This window comes from Ambystoma mexicanum, chromosome 3p (genome assembly GCF_040938575.1).
Source record: "Ambystoma mexicanum isolate Mex_15411 chromosome 3p, UKY_AmexF1_1, whole genome shotgun sequence".
In the NCBI taxonomy this organism is placed as follows: domain Eukaryota; kingdom Metazoa; phylum Chordata; class Amphibia; order Caudata; family Ambystomatidae; genus Ambystoma; species Ambystoma mexicanum.
In genome coordinates this window covers 802305841-802330308 of record NC_090925.1, presented here as the reverse complement: position 1 = coordinate 802330308, position 24468 = coordinate 802305841, and the positions used below count along the sequence as shown (strand labels likewise).

At 44.2% G+C, this 24468-nt stretch overlaps 1 protein-coding gene across 1 annotated transcript in view; it reads right to left on the bottom strand.

Annotated features, from left to right (window-relative positions):
- The window catches only part of LOC138580903 (gastrula zinc finger protein XlCGF57.1-like), a 117450-nt gene extending 93204 nt beyond the window's left edge, over positions 1 to 24246 (bottom strand). The window contains exon 1 of the mRNA XM_069651821.1: positions 24098 to 24246. The gene's annotated coding sequence lies outside the window, so the exon portion shown is untranslated. The remainder of the gene's footprint in view (positions 1 to 24097) is intronic.
- Positions 24247 to 24468: the final 222 nt, after the last annotated feature.

Genomic DNA, 24468 nt, shown 5'->3' with positions numbered 1-24468 from the left:
GATGATCCTCCCGCACTGGTCCACCCCCAGGAACTTGATCCAATAGCGATGGCCGTGTCCTGGCCATCTGGATGACAGATCCCTGGGGACTAGTCGGGGAGACACCTTCAGGTTTCTCACACTTCCCACTCCTCGGTGATGTGAGGTGGCTTTAGCATTAGGAACTATACAAGCAACATATTTTATGTGATTATCTTGATTATTAAAGGACTGCACAAAAAAAGACTGATTTTTTTTCGTCCTATTTTGTGCCGTCTATAATATTTGAAATACATACATTCCTCCCCCACCCTTTGAAATCGGGGGTTTCATCCCAGAAATCCCCTTCATCCTCTGCTTCACCCCAACCCCGCCTCACACAAACACACACCTTTTCCCCAGCCCCGCCCCACACACACACACACACACACACACACACACACACACACACACCTTCTCCCCAGCTGTGTCCCTACCACAAACCCTGTCCCCTTTCATAAACACACGCACGCACGCACGCAAACACACACTTAACTGAAACCTGTCTTCCCCTGCCCATCTCGGTCAGCCTGTCAGCCCCTGTGTGCACTTGTGTGTGGCAGTGGCGTGACAGTCAAGATTTAGAAATACCACTCTGAGAGTTCTCAGGGCGGTCTTTCTAAATCATTTTTTTTCATTTATGAGAAAATGAAAAATACCTTTTCACTTAATACCCAAGCAACAATGTGGTACAGTCATGGAACGCGCAACCCTGAGTAGTAAATGCCAGGCTTGTAACAGAACCTCAAATGTGCCCACAGATCCATAACAGCCTCTCTGACATTTATTCTCCAACTACTTTCTCCTTTAATACAATCTTTTCTAGACCAGGCAGCATCTGGCCTCATGGATTGGAAGTCCAGACATCCTATACCGGCGTTTGCCCTGTGAAACGATTTAAAAGGTAATCCTTAGTCAAAAAGTCACTACGATTTTACTACAGCCATCACGCTATAAATTACCAAGTGCTATTACCTACCTATTGCTCTGTTAAACCGTTTGACAGGGCAGTCTGTTTGATGCCAAACACACTAAAACATCATTTGTCCTCTCTACATCATCCAATGGTGTGGAGTGAAAAGTTCTCTTTACATTTTTCAAAGAAAGAAAAGTTGATTTAGAAAGACTCATGAGTGCGCGCATGGGTTTACAGGCAGCGGCCGCGCGGAACAAGGAAGTTGCGGGCATCTGAGGCAAGTGTGCATTTATGAATGTGTGTGTATAGTGTGCACGTGAGGAGGCGGGTGATGGTATGTAGAAAGGATGGAAGGGGCGGGGGAGCGAAAGTGGGTGTAGGAGTGTGTGTGTGTGCAGTGGGGTTGTAAGGGGTGTATTTTTGTTGGAGATGGGAAGGGGGCTGGGAGGAGACAGTGGAGGCTCAAGGGGTGAAACCCCCCAATTAAAAGGAAACCCACTAGCGAGAGAGGGTGGGGTAGGATAGGGGTGACACAAAAATCAGCCAAATTAATAATAAAATAGGCCTTTTTGTGTTCGGCCCACAATATGTAGAAATATCACATAGAACCCATCCAATCCCTACATCTGTGTCATTTATCCTGCTTTCCCATCTGATCTTATCCAAACCACTTTACCTCTGAAGATGAAGGTCCAGATACCCCGGGTACAGGATAATACCTCGCCCTTCTGGCAAGCCAGGTGTTCTGGGACCATAATAATGGTGGTTTGATGCAGTGTAACACTTTTATATCATAACATAAAAACCATCTCTTTATCACAACTTTATCAAACCTACAGCCATATCTAAATCCCAACTTCAGCCATAGCCAAATCACAAATACATCAAAATCCCTGCTCAAAGACATCCCAATCAGTTCTTCATCAAAACAATCACTTCATAACCACATCAAAATTACATGTTCAAGGTAACCACACAATTATCGCAACTTTGTCCATACCACAACCACAATCTCATCCCATCACTGCAACCACATCCTCACACCATTCACATCACTCATATCACAACCTCCTGATGAAAACTATATATACATCCCAAACAATATCCCATAACAGCCACATCCTTATCTCATCCACAGCCCAAACTACAAAATGACAAGTGTGCCATGAGTACAAAAGTTCAGCTACAAGCTACTGTCCAGGCATAACAAGTAACTTGCCCCCTCCATTCTCCACATTCACACAGCACTCCATTTCATACTCACTAAGAGTCAATTATCACTAGCCAATTACTAGCTGCGAGTACAAATTGATACCTGAAGTCAGCTATTCAAGACCAATTACATTACAACCACATCAGAACTATACCTTCATCACAACCGCATTCACATCTTCCTCATACATCTTCCTCATAAACATGACATAACCACAACCACATCAGATAAATATTGTGAGAAACCAAAGGGTGTCTCACCGTCTAGTGCCTTGAGACCTGTCATCCAGGTGGCCGTGGCACGGCCATCGCCATTGGATCCAGACCCCAGGGGTGGATCAGTGCGGGAGGATCACCTGGATGGGGGGGTCCCTGGGGAGTGGGACGCCTGGAGGAGGGACGCGGTATCCCTACACCCATTTCCCTGTAGAACACCCTCATTCTATATACTATCTAGGAACATTATCCACCACCCCTTTCGTACACACACTCTGCTGCACAGACAAAGCACTTCAGAGAAAGACAGACTCACACACAACCAGTCCGTTTGACATGTCCCCAATATCATGGTCAGGCAGAGTCTGGCACTTAATCTTGATGACTCGCACCCAAATCCTGTTCCCTTTCCCCACTGAGATAAAAGGCGGAGCATGAGAGCACCTGGTAGGCAAGGCGAGAAAGGTGAGTAGAAGCAGCAAAGCAGCAGGAGAGCAGATCTCGTGAAATTGAAGTGACTATGCAAGCAGGGCAGAAGGGGCCCAGAGGCGAGAGAAGGGCCGTGGGCCGGCCAGCTGCAGATTTTTCAAAGGAAACCTCCCAGCTAATGCACAAGGTGAAGGCGGGCCCTCCTTTGGCTGAACAACAGAGTTGGGAGGAGGCGTGCCGTGCTGTGCCGATAGCCTTCACTTCAAGGAAACGATGTACGGATGGCATCGAGCGCTACCGGTGAGTGAACTAAAAGACCGGCTGGCGTTATCGAGTGAAAGATAGCAAAGCATTTGATGAGGCTCGCAGGGTTTCGTAAAACCGCAACCGAAAGTACATTGTAACCAGAACGACGAATGCAGAAGCTGCGCGTGTGTCATAGATAACCATGAGGGAAGCCTGCAACATTGCAAATGTGTTGAAGACTGAATTATGCTAAGAATAACGAAGTGGTCCAGTAATAGAATATTACCTTCTCGAAAAGCTGCGCATCCAGAGTGAAACTATTAGATAGGAAGTATGATAACTGGAAAGACTGCGAGTACCAGAAGGCCTTAGTAGAGGCCAACCCAAGTAAAATAAAGTCAAAGTCGTCATACGAAGGTGCACGCAAAATCCTTGTACAAACGAAAGACTTTAACAAGTGGGAAACAAAGTGAACCCGATGGAGGGATGCCAAGAAAGCTAAGGGGAGCGAATCCTGCATTGTGATGAAGTTGTAAAGGCAAGTGTGAACCAGATGTAGGGATGCCAAGAGAGAGCTAAGGGGAGCAAATCCTGAATTTGATAAACTTATAAAAGTTAATGTGAACCCGACAGAGGGATGCCACACCAAATATCTGTTTAAAAAGACATTGAGACTTCCAGAGTGTTGTAAGCTAGTAGAACTGATGAAGTTAACGAACTGTAATTCGAAGGCAATAATGAACCCGACAGAGGGATGCCAAAAGAAAGCAGGGGAAAGTGAATCCCGCATTTTTTTAAAGTGACTAAACAGCTTGGGAAAGTTTTGTGACGCCAAGCAAGAGACATTGATTCGAGGGATCCTGCCTTTTCTGAAGAAACTGCTTCCTGATGCCTGTTGGCCCAAGGGGTGCTCACAGTCATGCCACTGTTCCGCCTTGTCCCGTGATGTAGCACGGGGAAGGGAGACACTAGTTCAGCAGTCCTGAACTGTCAAAAGCTTTTAGACATTTTAGTTTGTATTACCTTCTTTTGTTATATATATATCATTGTCCCACACCCTTTTGTTATACAGAGTAAGGATTTGGCAATAGGCGTTTCCTTTATTTTGATGGTTGTAGCTTGCTCCCATCTTAGATTAGGCGTTTTTCTCACTCTTAAACTGTTTAATAAACACCCTTGGATTATACTCCTTGTGTCTGTCGTGCTGATAATAATGCCTTCCTTACAATACCCACATCCAAATCAACCAAGAACAACATATATGTCTTACCAAAGCAGAGTTTTTTTTTACGTTGGCCTCCCATATGAGAAACAAACACACTTTTCTAGGACTAGGTAGTGAGAGCTTTAGCCTTTTACCAAAGCTTGAAGATGCATATTATAGGGTCCCCAGTGACTGGAAGTGGATCGTTCATTCAGAACGAGTGCATCCTGATGAAAGCTCCTTTATAGCAGCAGCCATTTTAGAGGAGTCAGTGTATTCGGATTTTATTTAGCAGTTTCACAAAAGTGCATGAATGACACAATCATTTTATATGAACAATGAAATTACATGAGCAAATCAAGGGGCTAGAAGATAATACTTCTAAACAACATCGAAAAAAGTAAAAAAGGGACAGCGATCAAACAGCAAAGGGAACTTTGTTCCAGTGTTTGGGGGCAAGAAGAGAGAAGGAACACATTTCCGAGTGGGCACAAGAGGAGTTGGGGACAGACAGAAGAAAATGAGATTCAGATCTGAGAGTACAGTCTGAAGAATAAAAAGAAAGCAAAGAAGAAAGATTGTAATGAATCACAGAATGCGCCCCTTCTGGATTTCCTGGTCCTTATCGCAGCAGGGCTTGCATTCATCGATACTTCCAACATGGCTGTCTCGCGTGACACGCCTCACGCCAGCCTTCACGGCGGATGTGGTATGTCCTACAAATAGGCCACGGCCCCGCGCGTCTCAACGCTATCACAGGTAGTGACTAGACGTGTACTTCGTAGCTTGGCGAACTATTCCTCTATCCTAAATTCCTAGATCCTTATTCCCATTCCTCCCACCTTCTTCTTTCCATCCTGTTCCTGGATTCCATGTACCCCTTTGTGCACGCTTCCTCTTTTCCTGGACGTCCTGAACCTCTGAGTATCCTGGAACGCTGAATGAGTCAGAAGAGACTCGTGCAGGCTTGTACAAAACCCGATCCGTGCGCACGAAGAATTTCCCTGCGGAATCCTGCAAGAAGCGGACTCAGGTGAGACAGGGGGAATTTCATGACAAAAGATAAGGTGGGGCCAGTCCATGGAGGCATTTGAAGACAATGGAAAGTCGAGAGAAGACGAGGGCAGAGACAAGACATTTGATAGAGTGAAAGGAAAGAAAAGGGCAGGCTTTCCAGATGTTAAATGGGGGGAAAGGTGCTAAACAACGCAGAGCCACAGACTAGAGCAGCAACCTCCATAGTGCCCCCTCAGCACAAGAGGAATAAACTCCTGATTTGCGAACACGCTTCATAGTCCCTGCCTTTGTGAACCCTCTACATAGCCACATACACACCTTATTTGCCTCCTTTGTGTGTAAGAGATGTGTGCACCTTTATGGGCCTCCCTCTGCCTGTATGCATGCATTTGTGCATAATCCATAGGTCAGACAGCACTGGTGCAGGTATGAGGCTGAGTCCCCAAAATATTTTCTGGGCAGTCTTATTGATGCAACATTCAGCGTGTGCTCTATTGACATGAACTAGTTTCCCAAATGCTTATCATGATTAGCGATTTTGCCATTTACCTTGCACATTTCACCCAAGGAAAGGAAGTAGTTATTGTGAGATTCAAAACATCCATTAACCCAACATTAGATCTACTCGGATTTGGGTTAACTATAGCAGTACACAATACATATTTGGTTTTAAGAGAAGGAGAATGTTCAATTAGTATCAAATTCAAGTAAAACTGAATAAAATAATCCTGGGCTCTTTTAGGGAGTCCTAGTATCTCCTTTAAATAAATGTTTTCCATGGTTCCCAATTTAACAGTATGGCACTGTCCCCATACATATAATCCATACAACATTAGAAATTCCTTGCTTCTATTAAACTTCAATTGATGGCTTAACTGCTTTATTTCCAAACAAGATTACAAATCTTAATCTGACAAAGCCAATGCAGGCCAACATCTGGTCACTTTTTCTAGGTTGGTTCCTCTAGCTTGCACCCCAATTAAAGTACAGGCCTATTAAATCCACTTCCTGCATCGCCTCACAATTTAGGCTTCAACTCAATTTGTGCCGTCTGGTGAAATGAGGCTTTTCCTCAACTCACACAGATAACAGATCTCTGAAACCCTGTGGCGGCGAAGGGAGAGCGGGGGCTAATCAAGCTGGCAACATGCAGCAAGACAAGCTACCAGCATGGAGAAAGGAAAAACACTTCTCAGCTGCAGGAAAAAGACTTCAGCCTCCCTCACCACTGAATGGCAGCACAGCTGAAATGCACAGTGGTAGAACCGACACCTCCAATGTAGAAGACCCGGGATCAATTCCACATTAAGGACAGTGGGTAAATGTAATCTAAAGCAATGAAATAACATCTACAACACCACAAAGGCATGGGGAAATAAAATAAAAACCTTTTTTCATAAAACAGGAGGAACACAGACAGCTATACCTATCATCTACTAAGGAGGTGCAAACTAGATAAACTGGAGCCGAGCTCTTGTATAGGAGAGTTAATTGGAACTCCTAATTGACTCAACTGTTTTTCGAATTGGCCAATATGGGATGACCTACCCTGGGAGGCTATGATGTAAGCACTGTTTCCACCAATGATAAAGCCGGACAGTTCAGCCAATCAGTAGTCAGCTAGGGGAAGAAAGGACTGAATAGAAAGAGAGTAAGCTCAGTTACAAGTTGTCTTAGATGGGGACTGGTTACCTGGTGAAGGGAAAGCAGTGGAGAAGCAGCCTTGTGTCTACCCTGCTATGCTGAAGAGGGAAACCTGAGGGAGCTGTGAGGGGTCAGAAATGAAAGCCGGACACACAGTTGTCATGTTTTTGGTTATAGACTTTTATTCAACTTAAATGGGTTGGGAAAATGCCTCTCTGACCCCATTCTAAAGATGAGTTTCCCTCCCTAAGAACCAGAAACTAAGGATCAGTCTTTAGTTCCTTCTGTAAACACAAGTTCCTTCTTTAAACACAAGTTCCTCCTTTAAACACAAGTTCCTCCTTTGTTTAACAAACACTGTTTCTGCTTGATAATCTGTGTAGGTTTTCAATTTGCCTGGTATACTCCCCTGCCAGGACTTCTCTTGCACTTACAAGAGGCAGGTATACTCCCCTGCCATGACTGCTCTTCTACTTTAACTGCCTGGTGTATGCTTTGCAGGTCATCTTGTATATTATAGTTTCTCTTTACTTTCACCGTTCTTATGTGCATTTTCCCTCATTTGCATGCACAGCTTATTTGTTATTTGGGTTCAAGTTGGCACTCTGCCCTTTTAGTTCACAAGTAATTATCTTATTAATTCACTTTCCGTGACTTTACAATGTTCGAATTTGCTTTGGTGTGGTTGCCGAAACACCACGTGGTCCTGACTCTGCTCTGGTGGACTCGCCGGTTCTCTGTAGCATTTTTGGGTTTGCGTACGTATGCCACCTGCTTACCACTCTGGACAGCTCGGACGTCTCTCCAGGCTCTCGCATGGCTTCATGCTTGCTCGCTGGCTTCCCCTGGCTCCTGGTAAAGACAACACTGCTTCACTTGACTGCCGGATGCCCGTGACTCCTCTGACGGTTCCTGGCGTCTCCACAGCACTCCTCACTCCCACCACATTACATTCCTTCTCAGCTGCCAACTTTCTTTGCTTCACCTCACTGGCTGTCTCCACAGCTTCTGCGCACCGTTTCATGCATACAGCTTCTGCCCACCGACTCGTGCCTCCAGCTTCTGTCTGCTTTCAATGGAGATGCAAAGCTTCCCCCAAACTCCTTCTCACAGTTCGGTGACCATTTTTAAAGGTCCAGCACACAGGTGTTTCGCTCCAACAACAAACACGTTCTTTATCCTTGGCACTCCTAATTCTCTGCATCAACTCCTTCATTCTCCTCGTCTCAGTACTTAGGTGGTTGTAGGAAATTAAGTCCATTGATGGTCTCTGATACATAATAACTGGAGAGTCTTTCTTAATGATTTCATATAGAGGATTGGTTCTACCTGAAGGAAAGCTAGGACTGAAAAGGGTTTTCTTGTAGCTTGTTCTCTTCAGATTACGGATAGGAGTTTGGCCTCAAGGGTGTTGGGAAAAGGTCTTCTTATTTTCCCTATGGTGGGGAACAAATGTATGGCAATATGCCATTAGGGTATTGGGTAGCAGGGGGTCTTCCTCATGGGAAAAGGGTGGATACTGCAGCTCATCCAATGAGGTCATGGCATCTGCCCGTTGGCTGTCTCCTCCCATGTGATCCTTACTTATATAGCCACCCCCAGCATCAGGATGAGGTAGCGGCTGCCGTCCCCTGGCCACATGGGAGGAAGTCACAGCTGGGAAAAAAAGTCCATTAGATTAATCACAGAGCCCCGCTGAACTGAGAGGGGGAGAAGAGGCCCACACACCTCTGATCCAGGAGGCCAGATGAGCTGGAAGAAAGGCATCCTGTGCTAGCAAGTGAAAGGGGATAGGCAACCTAAAGTTTCCCAGTGAAGAAGTGACTGTGGGCAGCTTGACTACTCCTGTAGGGCAAGAGGTGATAAGGGGTGAGCCCAGTTTGAAGGAGTCACGTAAGAGACTCTCCCCCTTACTCTGAGTGAAGCTAATCTAAGAGAGTGAAGATACCCCAAGAGAGGGGTCATGAGTGAAGATACCCCAAGAGAGGGGAACAAGAATGAAGAGACCCCAGAAGAGGAGGAGAGAGTGAAGACACTCTAGAACAGGGATGAAAATGAGAAACAAGAGAGAAACACCTGAGTGGAGTGAAAGAGTGTGTGAAGCCCTGGGGGAAACAGAGACACGCTGGAGTGGGATAAACAAGTGAACATGGCACCACGAGTTGTCAGGAGAAAGGAGACTGAAATACCTAGAGTAAGATTTGATTTGGAACTACATTTGTAACATTAGCCATTACAGTGGCAACTGAAAAACTTTATATCGAGGGGCGAAAACCTGGAACAGAAGCAGCAGGCACGCATCTTTTTAGTTATTAAACACTTTAGAGTAATGTGTTCGTTTTACTATAAATGTGGGCAGCGAGCATAGGATTTGGACTAGGGACTTTATGATTTGAATTAATCTTGACAATAATATCTTTTCCTTGAACCTTTGAGTTTTAGAATAGGGAATTATCGAGGTAATTTTCATTATTTTTGTTTGACCACTTGTCCAGCTTGAAAGAAAATAACAATCTAATTATAAAAGAATATAATAAAATCCATGAAGATGACATCCAAGAGCCTGAGTCCTACTTCTGCTCCGCTACCGGCCCTCATTTTTCTAGGGGCCATAACGTAGATTTTGTTTTTCAGCACAGCATTTAATTTCCAGCCTCTTTTATGCACACAGCTCACAGAATTCACATAATAGTTTCCTAGCGCATGTGGGGTACTTCAGAAGAATGCAGTGTCATCTGCATAAATGAGTATGCCTGTCCTATCTTCACTTTGGCTTGGCCAATCTGCTGGTGGAGCTGTGATACACTTTGCTAAACCACTGATAAACAAAACAATGACAATGCAAGGACGCAGCATCGTCCGACACCTTTTTCCACCAGAAAAACTTTCTCTGACTGAAGGCCGACCACATGTAGGCCGAGTGCCCACAATAAAGATCAGTCAACGCTTAAAGAAATAACATTGGTATATTGTATGCATCCCGAGATGTTTAAAGTTCATTCTTGTGGACCTCATCTTATGCATTCTTCCAAATCTATTAAAAGCACATAGAAGATTCATTTTTCAGAAACTCATTATTTCTGGAAACCGTTTGAGCCTGAACCCCCTGATCCACCATGCCAACTCCGTTTTTGGAATCCTGCTTGTAGATGGCCAATTGATTTGGTTACCTCCATGGTTTACTCTTCGTGGATATTTAAAAGCTTTCACCATAGTTTTTACTGGTACAGTCAGTCATCAAGGAAACTGGGTGTTACTTACGCTGGGCTTTTGTTAGGGAGAATTCTCTTATAAGGCTAATTTCCCAAACCTAGTGAGTCTCCCAGCAAGTTTGCTGGATTTTTGGGGTTTGTTTTTTTCTCCTGCTAAGAGTGAGACTCTTTTTCTCCCACTCTTAGGCATGCGTTGAGGTATGTCTTTGACTTATTGTGTGCTTATGGGCTATGGGGTCTTTTTACTCCATAGGGTATCATCTGTTTTAGTGTATGTGTTATACAGCACCCTCAGTGCAGTAACACAGGGGTGTCATAGTGACCCCCAAACATAGATTCCATACCCTGGGACTGACTACTGTCTCCCAGGGCATGTAAAGACACCATTGACTTTGCTAGTCCAAAATTGTGAACAGAACCAGTACAAACCATCATATTGTGGAAGTACTGGAAGGAGTTAATTCGATTGCCCCTGGGTCTGTTTCTTGTCGAGTTTCTGGCTGGTGGCAGTGGTTACCACGCAAAATATTCCACCGGAATATTTCCTATGGGATTTTCCCATTGATTTTAAACGCACCACTTTATGGTGCAATGTTAAAGATACCGCTGGTTTATTTATTTAATATAAAATAACCGGTTGGGTCTTTTTGCCAGAACTCTTTTCTAAAATGGCGTTCGTTTCCATCTCTGTAACTCCAACCAAGGACGAGTCCTTTGTTCCACTTTTTGGCGGGCTTCTCCACAGAAGCCCTCCAAATGGTGCTACTCTGTCTGGGTTCCACAGGATGTGTGGGGAGGGGTATTGGCACCCTGGACTGCGTTGCCTTAGCAACTCAAGTCGCACTCTGTCCCGATTGGCCCAGTGGTGAGCCGCCCGGCTCACCACTTAACATGTAGGAGTGACAGCTAGGCTGTTGAATGGGGGTTTTTCTGCACAAAAGCAGGGCTTTTGGGACTGGAACTGCAGAAGTCACCACAGGACCTAAGAAATCCGAAGAGGGGAGAAGCTGAGCCATCTGCAACGACGACACCACCGGTGGAGCCCTGCTGCAACAACCTCACCACTTTCCCGACGACAAGAGAAGATCTTCTGCTGAAAGAGTCTTCTTCCTCTGAGCTGATGGGATCAACCAGTTCGCCATTTCGCCTTCCAGGACGTCTCTTGGTCGAATCGCCCGTGCCAAGCACCCCAGCAGCCGGATAGCCAAGCCTCACCACTGTGACTGCGAATAACAGGAACGCACCTTTTAACGGACGAACTCCGCGGCTGGTCTCTTCCCTGGCCAGTGCAACGACTCTAAGTTTCCTCCTCGATGAGATATTCTCTTCCCCTGGTCGAAACCACGAACTGCACCCGCTGCCAGGAACAACTGCCACCGCTGGAGCTTCCTCAACTTTAAAAGGTACTGTGTTCCACCTGGCCTCCCTTTCTACGGTTTGCTAAAGGTGACCCTTAAATCCTTGGCTTTCCAACTGGGTTGGCCCCCAGACCTTCTAACTTTACCTTCTGGATCAACCCAACCTCTTTTGAACATTTTTACAAAGACTTGAATGCATTTCTAAACTATGTGAGCTTGGGCACATTTCATTCACCTTGCTCCATTTAAAGTGGGCCTGGCCTATGAACCTTGGCTCTACAGTAGACTCTGTCTTCACTAACTTGTTTTGGTCTTAGAAAAGTGTTGGAATCTGTTTTATTTTCATGACCTGCCTTTTTCTCTCCCTTTAACTTAATTATTGGAGTGCCATCTAAGTTACGTGCTCGCATCTGTTTTTACAAATAGTGGTGTTTTGACTTAGACTTGTCTAATAATTCTTAAGGGAGGTGTGTATACTTTTCTGATTGTGTTTGAACTTGCTTTGATTTATAGTGCTAGTGTATTTCCCCAAGTGTGTGTTAAATAAATAATTATATACTTTTGATTCCAAGATCTGGTCAGTGTTTGCTTGCTCTACTGTGTTTTTAGCCCTATTGTGTATCCTCTGTATACTGCCCTACTCTTCTCGAGAGAAGTCTGACTGCTCAGCCACAGCTACCAGGTAAATCTGGGTGGTACAGACTGCTACCAATTGGGTTGACTGCTTACTCCTGTAGTCTTAATCTTCTTGCAGTGGTCCCCAAGGGAACTGCACAGGATTCTCCCTAACAGCTTTCCCCTAGCACCGTTTTTATATAACGGAACCACTTCACTGGTAAGCCAAGATAACAGAACCTTCTATAGCTGACACACCACAAAAAAAATATTAAATGAAAAAGTAAGGCACCCAAATAGACAGTTATTTAAATACATCTATAGGCACCCTATCAGGGCCCCAGGGCTTTACTACTTTTCTAGCTGGAAATCGTCATTTTTATTTCCTCTTCAAAAAACCTAGGATGTGTTGCATTCATTCATTTGGACTGAATGAAGATGTTCTATGGAACTCCTGAAGCAACTGACGTATACCCTAGTTTCTTCGTAAAAAGAAATAAAATGGTTAACTCTTTCAAGTTCTGGGATACTCGCTCACAAGGCATACCTGCCTATCCAGACCCAGAGGATACTAAGCACTGAATTTAAAGCGTGTTCGTTTGCTATCACAGTTCTTAGGGATTCTTGTTTTCCTGCTACTTTCCTGCTACAAAGGGAGATTTGCATTCATCATATCCATTTGTTTCTTTTTTTCTTTTTAGAAACGCAGCCAATCCTTAGCCCCGTCACTTCTAGTGGTTGGCTTAGTAGTCCATAAATACATCCCTCTGGTTTGCAGAGGGTGCCTAAAAAACAAAAAAGCTACCTGACAATTCTGGCCTCCACACTTCAAAAGGTTTCCCTGTCACATCTCGGGGGAATCACACAAACCTGCTTCCACTAATTCTAGTATTTTCTTCCAAGGTACTCTAAAACCACAATCATTGTAAAATTGCCTGTTACCAAAAGATGTCTTATTGTCCCTCTTTTATGATCAGCTTTCTGCCCGATCCACTGTCTACCATTACAACCCAATTGTATCTTCCAAATGTGACTGTTCTGTGTGTCCCTTTCCTACTCCTGCTACTCCCTGGCCATCAACTTTGCTCTATATTCCTTTCTTCTTCCTCCACAGACTACCGTCTAGCTGCCCTTGGCGGGGGGGGGGACCATATCTTGGACAAGGTTCCAGCACCATAACACCAGCATGTTGGAGATTGGCATACTGTAAAAGCTTTATAAGATAAGCAGAATAAGCAAATACAATTCCTGCCAAATTACAACCTTCTGTGCTCTTGAACAGAGATAATAGCTTACTTTTTGTGATTTTACACTTGTATCACACTTTATCTTCAGGGTCTCCGTTCTTACAGTTTTAGTTTAAATGATCAAATAGTTCCCCTCATTTACTAGCCATTCATAGGTGTCCTAAACAAAAGCTGGCTCAGTGTTTGGATTCCCTCATGTTGCTTCTAATACAGAAGCATTATTTGGAGAATTTCGGGGAGAAGTATATCTTGATCCAATTCAACCACTAATTTGTCTCCAATTACTGGAATGTTTTCATTGAATACTGTGTTCATCATAGAACTATTAAAGTGTTATCCGGGTTCAAATCATACCTTAATGCTGCATGGTTGTGATACCTTTTAGTCTTGTTTAAGCATTCAAACTCCCAACACTTCATCTTTCACTCAGGTTAATTAAAATGTAATCTATATAGCTGTACATATCTCCACATTTGTATGTGGCAAATGCTTATACATCACCGGAGGCTCTCAGGCCGAATTATTATTACAAAATCAGGCAGTTTTAGATGAACATTTATGCTGCCTTTTGTATTTCGTTGTGTCCATTTTCTGACTTCTCGAGCTTTGCTCTTCTTCGTTGGTTATACCTTTTAGTACCTCCAGGGGTACAAATGGGAGGTTAAATACTAACTTTATGAACCTTCCTCTCATCAGAAAAACACTATCCCAGTCTTCTAGCAACTCTGCTATCCATGATATTGCCTTCACGCCCCTGGTCCCACTCGGCCCTTTATAAACATTCACTAACTGAATGCTGTTCTTGTTGGGAATTCCATTAGCAGGTCCCATAAATCATTGAAGCCCATCTCCATATACATCTCAATATAGGTCTCATTGAGTGCCCGAATTTCCTGAAATCTGCCCGAATTTTCTGAAATCAGATTATATCACTCTCTAACCAAGAAACCCCAGTCTAAATCATTTGAGGTTAAGATTAAGTCAAAACCTTTCCGCCTTCACTCATTGGGCCTCATTATGAGTCTGCCGATCCGGAAAGAATGGTGGTGGTAAAACCGCCACCACCGTTCTTTCCAGACCGGCTGATTCCGAGTCCTGCAGGCGGGAGGTGTCACTCCCACCAGGTCTGACCTGGCAGGTTTAACACCACCCGACTGCAGGCGGAAATGGAAACACCAGCTCCGTCATAGACAGAACCGGTGTTTCCATTGTCCCCATCCCCATGGAGTCCTATAGGACTCCATGGGAATGGGGACTTACACAATTCCACCTTTGGAATTCCCGGGTCACCGGGGTCATAATGCCCCGGTAATTCCGGGAATCACAGAGGCAGAATGGTAATAGGAGTCCGGCAGTAACCTGCCGGTTTTTCCAGCTCGGTTACTGCCGGACTCGTAACGAGGTCCATTTTGTTTTGCTCTAGGATAAGTCATTTACATTTTTTAAAAGACGTGATGATTCCTTAAATGACCAGACTCGTCTAGCTATAGGAGGAGCAATCCCACTAGTAAAGGTGGCAATCTATCAGTCTAGCTCATTGAGAGTAAACATTGTTGTGCAGGTTTCTTACACTGGCGAATGCAGCATAATATGTTTTGTTTTGGCTATTAGGTGGCACTTAATCATCACCTATTTCATGAAACTATTGCTTTGGAAACTGGATAGAAGGGAGATGGGATGCGAGGAGGGACACACAGCTTGTGGATGTTGTTTGGCTACTTACCCACCCGTTGAATGTCCTTGGCCATACTAATCTCTATGGTCTTTCCCACCCACTACCTGCGCATTTCCACCAAAAACACATCACCCTGGGATCTCATTGAGCTAGCTCGATCAGGCAGTGTAATCAAACGTTGTGATGTATTGGGCCGGACAGTTATTTATAAGCAGTTGTCTGCCTTCTTTGCAGCTGGAAATGTGTTAATGGTGTAATATCAATGTCTTCACCATGTGCGCTTTCCGCCACTTGATTTATAAGCAGTATTTGTGTGCTTGTGTCTGTTTCTTGCACCAAAGACCTGTTAAAAAACAAGCAATCACAAAGCCAACAATGTTGGCTTGTATATAGGTATTGGACAGGCGTTGTATAGGTCCTGCTATATTATATGCTCAGGTACGTACGTCATTTTTCAACTGCTGGCATTTTATGGCAAAGTATTACTATTATGGCAGTGACTGACAAATGCCTATCCCATGCCTAAAAAAAGCCAAAACGAATGTCTTTGCCAATGCCCGTTTCCTTTCACTCTAGGAATGCAGTGATGGTTTTACAGAAGGGATTTGTTTAACAATTGTTGCTTCCTGCGCTGGACAAACCACCAATTGTGACTTTCCGAAATAGTTAGCCTGTTGTTGACAAACTGCATATTTTCTACTGTCACCTGTTTTGAAATGTCCAATGATGTGAAAGCAACTCTGAATTGAATGGTGGATGCATTAGGTGGAAGAGATTTATACTCAATAGACAGTAAACTATCAACAAAATATCTGTCCACTAGCACAATATAAACATAGTAGCCACGCATGACACCGGGAGCGGAGAGGCGTATTCCCCCAATACATCCTCTAGTGTAACTGAGCAGCATCCCATTATCTGTCGCAACCAGCGGATACATTTATTTAGATGGACATCATCCCTTTCTCTACTTGCCTTTCTTCGTTTGAGTACTTTCCGAATATAGATCTATCCTCCGCCCTCGATCCCCCCCTTTGCCACAATTAACTGGCCTTTCTGCTCCTCTCAAATGTGGTTCTCCCTGCACATTCCAGATTCGCTACTCGTGAACTTATCAATGGCCCGGGGTTATTTATTGTGTTCATTCTAATTCGTGGGGTATGGGTTCAGTTAGGTTTGCCAATTGATAAATTAACCATCTTTACTGTACTCATAACTCTGTTGCTGACTCCTTATCAGAGTTAAACTTAGATGGTCTTGGATTATTTTGCCAGTATTCATGTGGCATGAAGTCGTTTGCACTCGTTTCTTTTATTTTTTTTACAACAGGGCATTCACCCCTCCTCCATAAAGTTCGTGGAGCGATTTACTGCTCCATATTTACATCTTTTAATCCTTTGAACTTCGTTCTAAATATCACTAGTTACACAGTAAAACGTCAGTCGTTTTTATGAGAAGCTCACTTTCCTGTTATATTGAAATGCATGCTGCACAGCTAATGGTCGGGAATTTTTAGATGGTACTTTAGTCCCTCCAATCTTTTCTACATTGGCCCCCTTACTTCTCTGCTCCCCCTCGCCCCCCACCTCCCCTAATATGAAATAACGACTTTCAGCTGGTGCAAGAGTTAAATTATCTAGCATAATTATGTGATCAGACACTGTGGAGGATAACCACATATCCCCATGTCCATTCGATTGTCCCTTTGTACCTAAAGAGCTCCTTTCCATTTCACGCATATCGTGCTCTAAGAAGCCTGAACCTAACCAGAATTCAGTAGGGCAAATTACACAATCTAATATCTTCAGATGTAAGACATTGGGGTTCCTCATTTTACAGTTCACACACAGGATTGTCAAGATGTTCCGATTGTGCTACATGTACCACCTTTTAGATAGCATGGTCTTAAAAGGGAACTAAAGAATTACAGCCATCTTCTTGGTGTGCCACCCCGGAATTTATGTTTTAGGTTAAATCATCGTTTCTGATATTAATTGATCTAAAGGCCTTTGTAAAAGTTTCAATAAATAGACCAATTTGTTTTGCCTGATTCACTACATATCTTTCCCACAAAATATCCGGTAGATTGTACATAAGTTTCGCCTTTAGGTTGGGCTGCAACATTTGGAAAATCCAATGTCAAATTTTGCGAATTCTGAATGAACACTCCCACCCTGGTTTCTCCCACATCATGCAAAAATTATTCAAACTCACTTATCTAAAAAATGCTCTAATGTAATGGGGCCAGGAACATAGTAGACCTCTTCATAGTTTGCGCTGGAGAAAGTAGAGTAATTGCTTTAGGTTTACTTATTTGGTTAGAAATAATAAGCAAAATAAAATGCAATATGAACCTCTTTTAAATGGAACGAAACCGCTTAAATGCTGCAATCAACAAACCAAGAATACTAGAGTGAAACACCATAAAGAATCTATTCAAACAGAAAATATTTTTGTTAAAGAATTAACAGAAACATGTGGGTTTAATGTTCTTTGCTTGAAACATTGCATGGGTTCCAAACTGATGCAAGAGGGGCCCATTCACCCACTTCTTCAATGCCTGAAGTCTACGTAGGTCCCACATGTAACCAATACTAGAGAGATCAAGCTCACAATCCTTCAGAAATGCACACATTTTCCAAGCTTCAAAAGCATACTTAAATGAAGGCAGAAGCCACACGCAAAAACAAAGAGCCATCAATGGAGTGTATTATGGCGCAATGGAACGTAAGGTACAGTCAATAGCAGCACAGCAGAACTGTTTTTCATTAGGCAAGGTTAAGGAGTCCGGGTAAACATGTGACATGTGTTTCTGCACAATCTAGATTTCTGCCTTAGCTCCACTTTCTCTGCTACCCCTCAGCGGAGTGCCACCAGGCTGCCCTACTTTGCACTGTGGAGTTCACTGATCAAGGTCACTTCCTGGGTAGTGACTGCTGCATGAGCAACATGTCTCCCATAGGAATACGTAGTAACTTGGAGTGGCATTAACTTCAGGCAGAACACAGGAACCACTCCAGAGCCAGGTATGTAGAAAAGGTAAGCTTGCTTTATTGTTACAGTTGCAGGTAGGAAGGTAAGTAAGGAGAGCAGGTAACATGCTTCTACTCCCTCTGCCTCCCTCTCCCCCTCTCCCCAGGCCTCACACCACAATCCAAGCTCCACTCCACTCAAGCAGACACACACAGCTCATCCTGTCAGGTGCTAGGCCACAACACATCTCCTTCTTCAAAAGAAGAAAACGAAAAAGTCTCCACATGTAGAAAAAGGATAAACGACATACTGAGGAACTAAAAACTCCTTCTGTCCTGGTCTGCCCTCCGGGACCTCAGGGCTGCCACCCCCAAGCACAGACTGCTCTCTGTGAGCATATAGACTTCACTAACACTCTCAAACACCAACACAGAACCTTGCTCCTTCCATAAGGGCTTGCCACACCCGAGCCCTAGACCTGCCTTGTTTAGGCACAACCTCACCCACGGTCTAGAGCACCCCAGTCTCTGCAGTGCGAGCAACCACTCTATCGTTCAGAATCCTTATATTTCTCCTCAAAGAACTCAATACAACCACATGGAGGTTCACATAGGGATTTGAAATAATTATCCCCTTTAGGCAAAACCAATTAGCACCAACACTGCTAGCCACAACACCACCTCTCTCCAACACACAAAAGTAATGAAAAATATAGGAAAGTGACTCACAAAACCAAGAGCAGATAAAACACAATGACGCTATCAAAAAAGATGTGGTGCATAGGATATGCACAGAAAACACTGTGCGAAGACTGCACGCAAGCACAAAAATGAAAAATTAGTGCTTGCTAAAATAATATCATATTAGGTTTTCGAAATAAACATGTGATCCACTAAATCACTAGCCAGTGTCTGAAGCTTCAGCTGGTCACAACACGACCACAACGTCACCTAACACAACTCAACTCAAGACACTTAACTACACATGGCATATCACTCTGCGTGCCTCAAAACTTGCTCAACTAATTATCCAATTTAGGTGTGCCAAGGAAACTATTTTCCTCCCACTCATAATGCACAACCTGGCAACACAGACTTCAAATAGGAGCTCTAACCATCACTCGTACAATAACACTATATTGAACAACTTAACACTGGAGACAGATGTGGGCACCTGCCACACATCTTTCCTACTGCACGCGGCCTATCCCCACACATGACACGTCAAAACGGGTTTGATCAGTCGCCATAAAATTCTCAGAAGGGACTTTGCCCTAATGTCCCATGTAACTTAAACACAATTTGCCACCTAGGATTCAACTCAATTCAACTACACTTGCATTTCATAAAACTTTACACTAAAGAAAAACAAGGGTTTACACCATGGCGCCACTCCTGGCCAGCAAGTGGTCCACAACCTCTACTCCATGCATGCTACCTCTCACACTCACACATCTCAACAACTGCTTCAAGCATGTCACTACATACCATATACACGCGTTTCCATCCAAACGCAATGCAACCTCTACAACTTTATGCATGTATAACTATACTTGCATTACAACATCAAGACATACACTCAAACACACATCCGCTCAGTACATACATGTATGGATTAACACAATGGGCCTCATTCCGAGTATGGCGGTAAGGGATAGCAGCCACCGGTAACGAGACCGGTGGCGGTGATCCCTTATGGCCATACTCCGAGTTCCCTTTGCGCCCTCGCCCTTAACGCCTGCTTTGAGCAGGTGTTAAAGTCGAGGGCGCAAAGGGGCCTCCAAGCCAATAACGGTGACCGTAATGAACAGTCACCGTTATTTGCATCTTCCCCATTCCCATTGAGCCCTATGGGGGCTCATTTGAGAATGGGGAAGAGCCTTGGTGAATGGGGAATTACCGCCCGCCAACCTTGGAATGGGGCGGTAATTCCGCCATCCACCAAGGCGCTGCCGGTCCGGGTACGGCGTCAACCAAGGCGTTAGTAGCGCCATTGGTTAGCGCCGTACTCGGAATGAGGCCCAATATCTATTGAATTTAGGGATGTACTACACTAAGCAGACATGGTGGTGATCAAGCACCATTCTGAAAGTGTGCACCAAATCAGTTAAAAATATATTTAAAAACATCCCACCAACTCTTAATAATATCATCATAGCACTTAATTTCATTAAAACCAATCTTCAGGGAAAACTCATTTTCATACACGTTAAAGTATACATTTTGAATCACATCAACATTTCATCCTAGTTGCTCAAACTCCTAACTCTAATAATTCATCATTGGAACAATCCATATAGGGACAGAGCAATCTTCATAGCTCGAGTAAAAATAAGGCATCATTCATGGTTGCATTGAGAACGTCCCCCAAGTTCTCACATCTGTGTCAATCGAAATGCACATTAGACCTTTAACACCAATGATTCCAATAAACCAGCAACTCCTTGTAAAATATGTTTTTCTTAACGCCGCCGGTTGCACATTTACTGTTCCAAATTCAGTCAATTTGGTATTAAACTTTAATTTATCCTTTTACCCAGCGCTGCGGCACCGACATGAACTGCTTACGGATGCCGGCATTCATTCATTATAAATCACTTGAAGCTGCTTCCTGTAATACATACGGCACATTTTCCTTTTTAAAAAACAAAACGCTGTACGCGAACTTCCACTTCAGTACAAAACTCTGCAGTCAACATCCGATAACTACGTGTCATCCTTTGCGAGGCTTGCGTTTCACCTTCATTACTCCCAGTGAATGCGATGAATAAGTAACTCCATCATTAGACCAACGCAGTTTAAAGAAAACACTGCGGTCCAGTGACCGGAAGAAACATGAACTCCTCTGTGTGCGTAATCACGCAGATGCACGATTCCAAGGCCTTTCCTCTAGTGCATGCCTTCTCCGAACTCAATGAGTGCAAGTATGGTGCAGGGAATAATACGTGCGTTCCAGCCCAATGGCAGGGCTGGTACGCAGGGCCTCAGCTGGGCGCATGCCACCCACAGCCCCCGAAATCAATACACTTTGCCCCAAATCACTTCTGCAGTCGCTTCAAATATTTATTTTGTTCTCTGAACCTGTGATGCACCACTGCCGTCATAGGACCGAACTCCATGTCCCACCATGCATCTTTCTTTCTGAGCGCGACGGCACATAATGCAGCATCATTATGGACTGGGCTAACACATACTCAACCAGTACGCACATTCTCTGGCTATCTTCATCATGCAGCTCTGTCTCCCCGGCCCTCTCCTTGTGCCAGAGCCAGGACTCCTCATGCCCCATGGATGGGCTTTGATTCTCACCGATGCCACTGCCATTTTTCTTGATGGCTGCACAGCTCCATCAACAGTTTCACCAGCTTCTCATGTCTGCGCTCCTCAACTGCTGGTGAATGGCATCTGGATACCATCTCTTTTCATTCAGGACTTCATTTCTCTTCACTCTCCCTCTGGGTTCTTCAAGGATACCTCGTCACCAAAATGTAGTACCTTGGAGTGACATTACCTTCAGGCAGGACACAGGGACCACTCCAGAGGCAGGTATGTAGAAAAGGTAAGCTTGCTTTATTGTTACAGTTGCAGGTAGGAAGGCAAGTATTTGTATTTTTTATTTTATTAAATTTATATAGCGCTTTAATCCAAAGTGCTTTACAAGAGGAACAAGCAAAATACAACAAGCATTAATTAACAATTAAATCACAACCAGAAAACAGTACAAGGAACCATTTACATTATTGATGAGGTAAGGCAAGAGTAGAGAGGGACCAAGATGTGAGAGGGAGTAGGAGGTATGAGTAGTGGTAGAAGCAGAAGAGAGGAAACGAGAAGGTGTATGGGAGAAGAATGGAAGAGATAAGATTAGATAAGTGCGGCAAGTAGGGTTTGAGGGAGTAGAGAGGAAGGAGAGGGTGAGGTGGTACAGAAGAGAGGGAGTAGCAGAGATAAGAGAGGAAGCACAAGGTGTTAGGGAGGTGAATGGAAGAGGTATGATTTTAGAGAAGTGCGGAAGGTAGGGTAGGAGGGAGTAGAGCGGATGGGGAGGCGGTTCCAGTGGAAAGGAGCAAGACGTTGGAAAGAGCGGGGGTGGTGGAGGAGGATAGAGTAGGAGAAGATCGGCAGAGCGGAGAGAACGAGAAGGGGTATAGAAAGTGAGAAGGGAGGATATGTGGGGGGGGCCATAGAGGGATTTGAAGACTAGACAGAGGAACTTGAATTTGAGCTGGGAGTGAAATGAGAGCCAGCCTAGAGAGGTGAAAGAGGAGATGGAGTCGTGAGAGAAGGCAGAGGGAGTGGATGGCAGAGTGGTAGACAGATTTGAGTGGAGAGAGGTGAGAGGAGGGGAGTCCAAAGAAAAGAGATGAGAAGATGAGGGAGGTGATTAAGAGTTTAGTTGCATGAAAGGTTAGGAAGGGTTGAATTTTACGAATGTTGTAAAGGTGAAAGCGGCAAGATCTGGCAGTAAGAGAAATGTGGTGAGATAGGGAGAGGTGGGGTCAATGTGAATCCAAGGTTACGGGCATGGGGAGAGAAGGAGAATTGGGAGGGGGAAAGAGGTTGAAAGGGGGAGGGGAGGGAGTGTGTTGGCAGGGAAGAAACATGCTTCTACTCCCTCTCTCCCTCTCCCCAACCGTCATCCGAAGGAACTCCCATGCACCCTAGGTTCCAGGCCTCACACCATATTCCAAGCTCCACTCCCCTCATACAGACACACACAGGTCATCCTGTCAGGTGCTAGGCCACAACAGAATAACGCTCTGTTGTCCTAGTGCAGGATCCAAGTGTGTACTGCCCTACTTTAATAGAGGAAAACTGAAGTAATTACCCACTCATCCACCCATATTCACATACCAATAAACCACTTATATCCCCAGGGTGGGTGAAAACACAAGATTTCCTTTTGGGAGGGTGAGGGCCCATCGAATTGTATGGACAGGCTAGGAGCTTGGTAGGTGAGTGAACAGAGATTCCTTTGCGGGTGACACCTGCCTAAAGCTTGTGTGTTGAGAGGTATGTATTAATCAACCATATTCACCAACTCATCCATCTACCCATACAGGCATACAAAGATATTCACTCAAGTAGTCATATGCGCAAATACTATCAGCCCTCATTCACCCACACCTTCATTCTCCGACACAACACACAAGCTTCGCCAATGTTTGTTTTAAATTTGAACACACAGACTAGCTTCAGCTGTCGATATAGAAGAAACCCAAAAGATAAACATAGAGATAAGCCGAATTCGCCAGTTGAAATACTCAGACCCACCAAGGCAGCACTGATAACACACTTCACTTTGTATGCTGCATAAAACCCATCATCGTGTGAGACCGTAGCTTTCAGTATATAAATAAAATAGGAGTTTTGTTCGCAACAATAAGATTTCATTGATGGGATAACTAAATATGGACAGGTACGGACCTTGCAAAGACATTACATGATGTCCAGAAACGTCATATGTAGCTAGGAATATAATCATTTACAGTAAACCTTCCTATAATAATAGTTGTGGTCGTGCACATATATGGCTAACTGTCAAAACGTTGGTAAAGTGGCTGGTTTTACATGCTAATGCAGATGAAACCTATATTTTATTCGAAATGCACTGGAGCAAACCAGTGTTTTCAATGGTCAAAATATAAACCTGACCTGAAACTTGGAAAGTAAAAAGGAGGGTAATGCACCAAAGAAGTGCCTTTCCATATCTATGCGTATTGCTGTTAGGACAGCGGCATTGTAGAATATTGATTCCGTTCTGCAAATTGCAGAAGACCCCGTGACACTCGCCATAAACATCCCGCACAGGAACAATAATGCATGCTGGTAGTCTTGGGTCACTTCAACTGAGCAAATTAGATTTAAGTAGCCGGTTACAATGCTTTAAAAAAAAGAAATCCCACGAGCCACATCATCCGATAGCATAACGATAGGTGTACCTCAGAGCAATAGCTGCGAGGCGCACTGTCAGTACGTGTTTTAGCATAGGTGCACATTATCACTTCAGAGAATGGAACCAGCCCGCCCCTAACCACTCCCCTACAGTCCAAGGATATCAGTTTTACACAATAAAAACAATTGGACACACGTCAATTACAGTTAAAGTAACGCACCTGGATTAATGTATTAATTGCCCCCGGCGACCCAACAACCTTTAAACGGTTTGCGGATTAAATGAACAACAGATGTGCGTCTCGTAATTGTCCTAAAACCGTAGAATCTATTTCCCATCCGAGAAATAGACCTCGGTAACGCCCCGCCTCCTCCTCATCACGTGAGCTGTACGTTACGTTCAGGCCATGTACGTCTGGGGTCTGCGCAAAACGGCGAGAACTCTGTGTCAGCCTCAGCTTTAGCCTGAAAAATTGATGGGGGTCAGTTTTATCCGAGAAATGGACCCTAGCAACGCCTTGCCTATTACACATCACGTGCGTTACACGTCACGTCCAGACCATGTATATGTAGTTTCTTTTCTTTTTTTTTG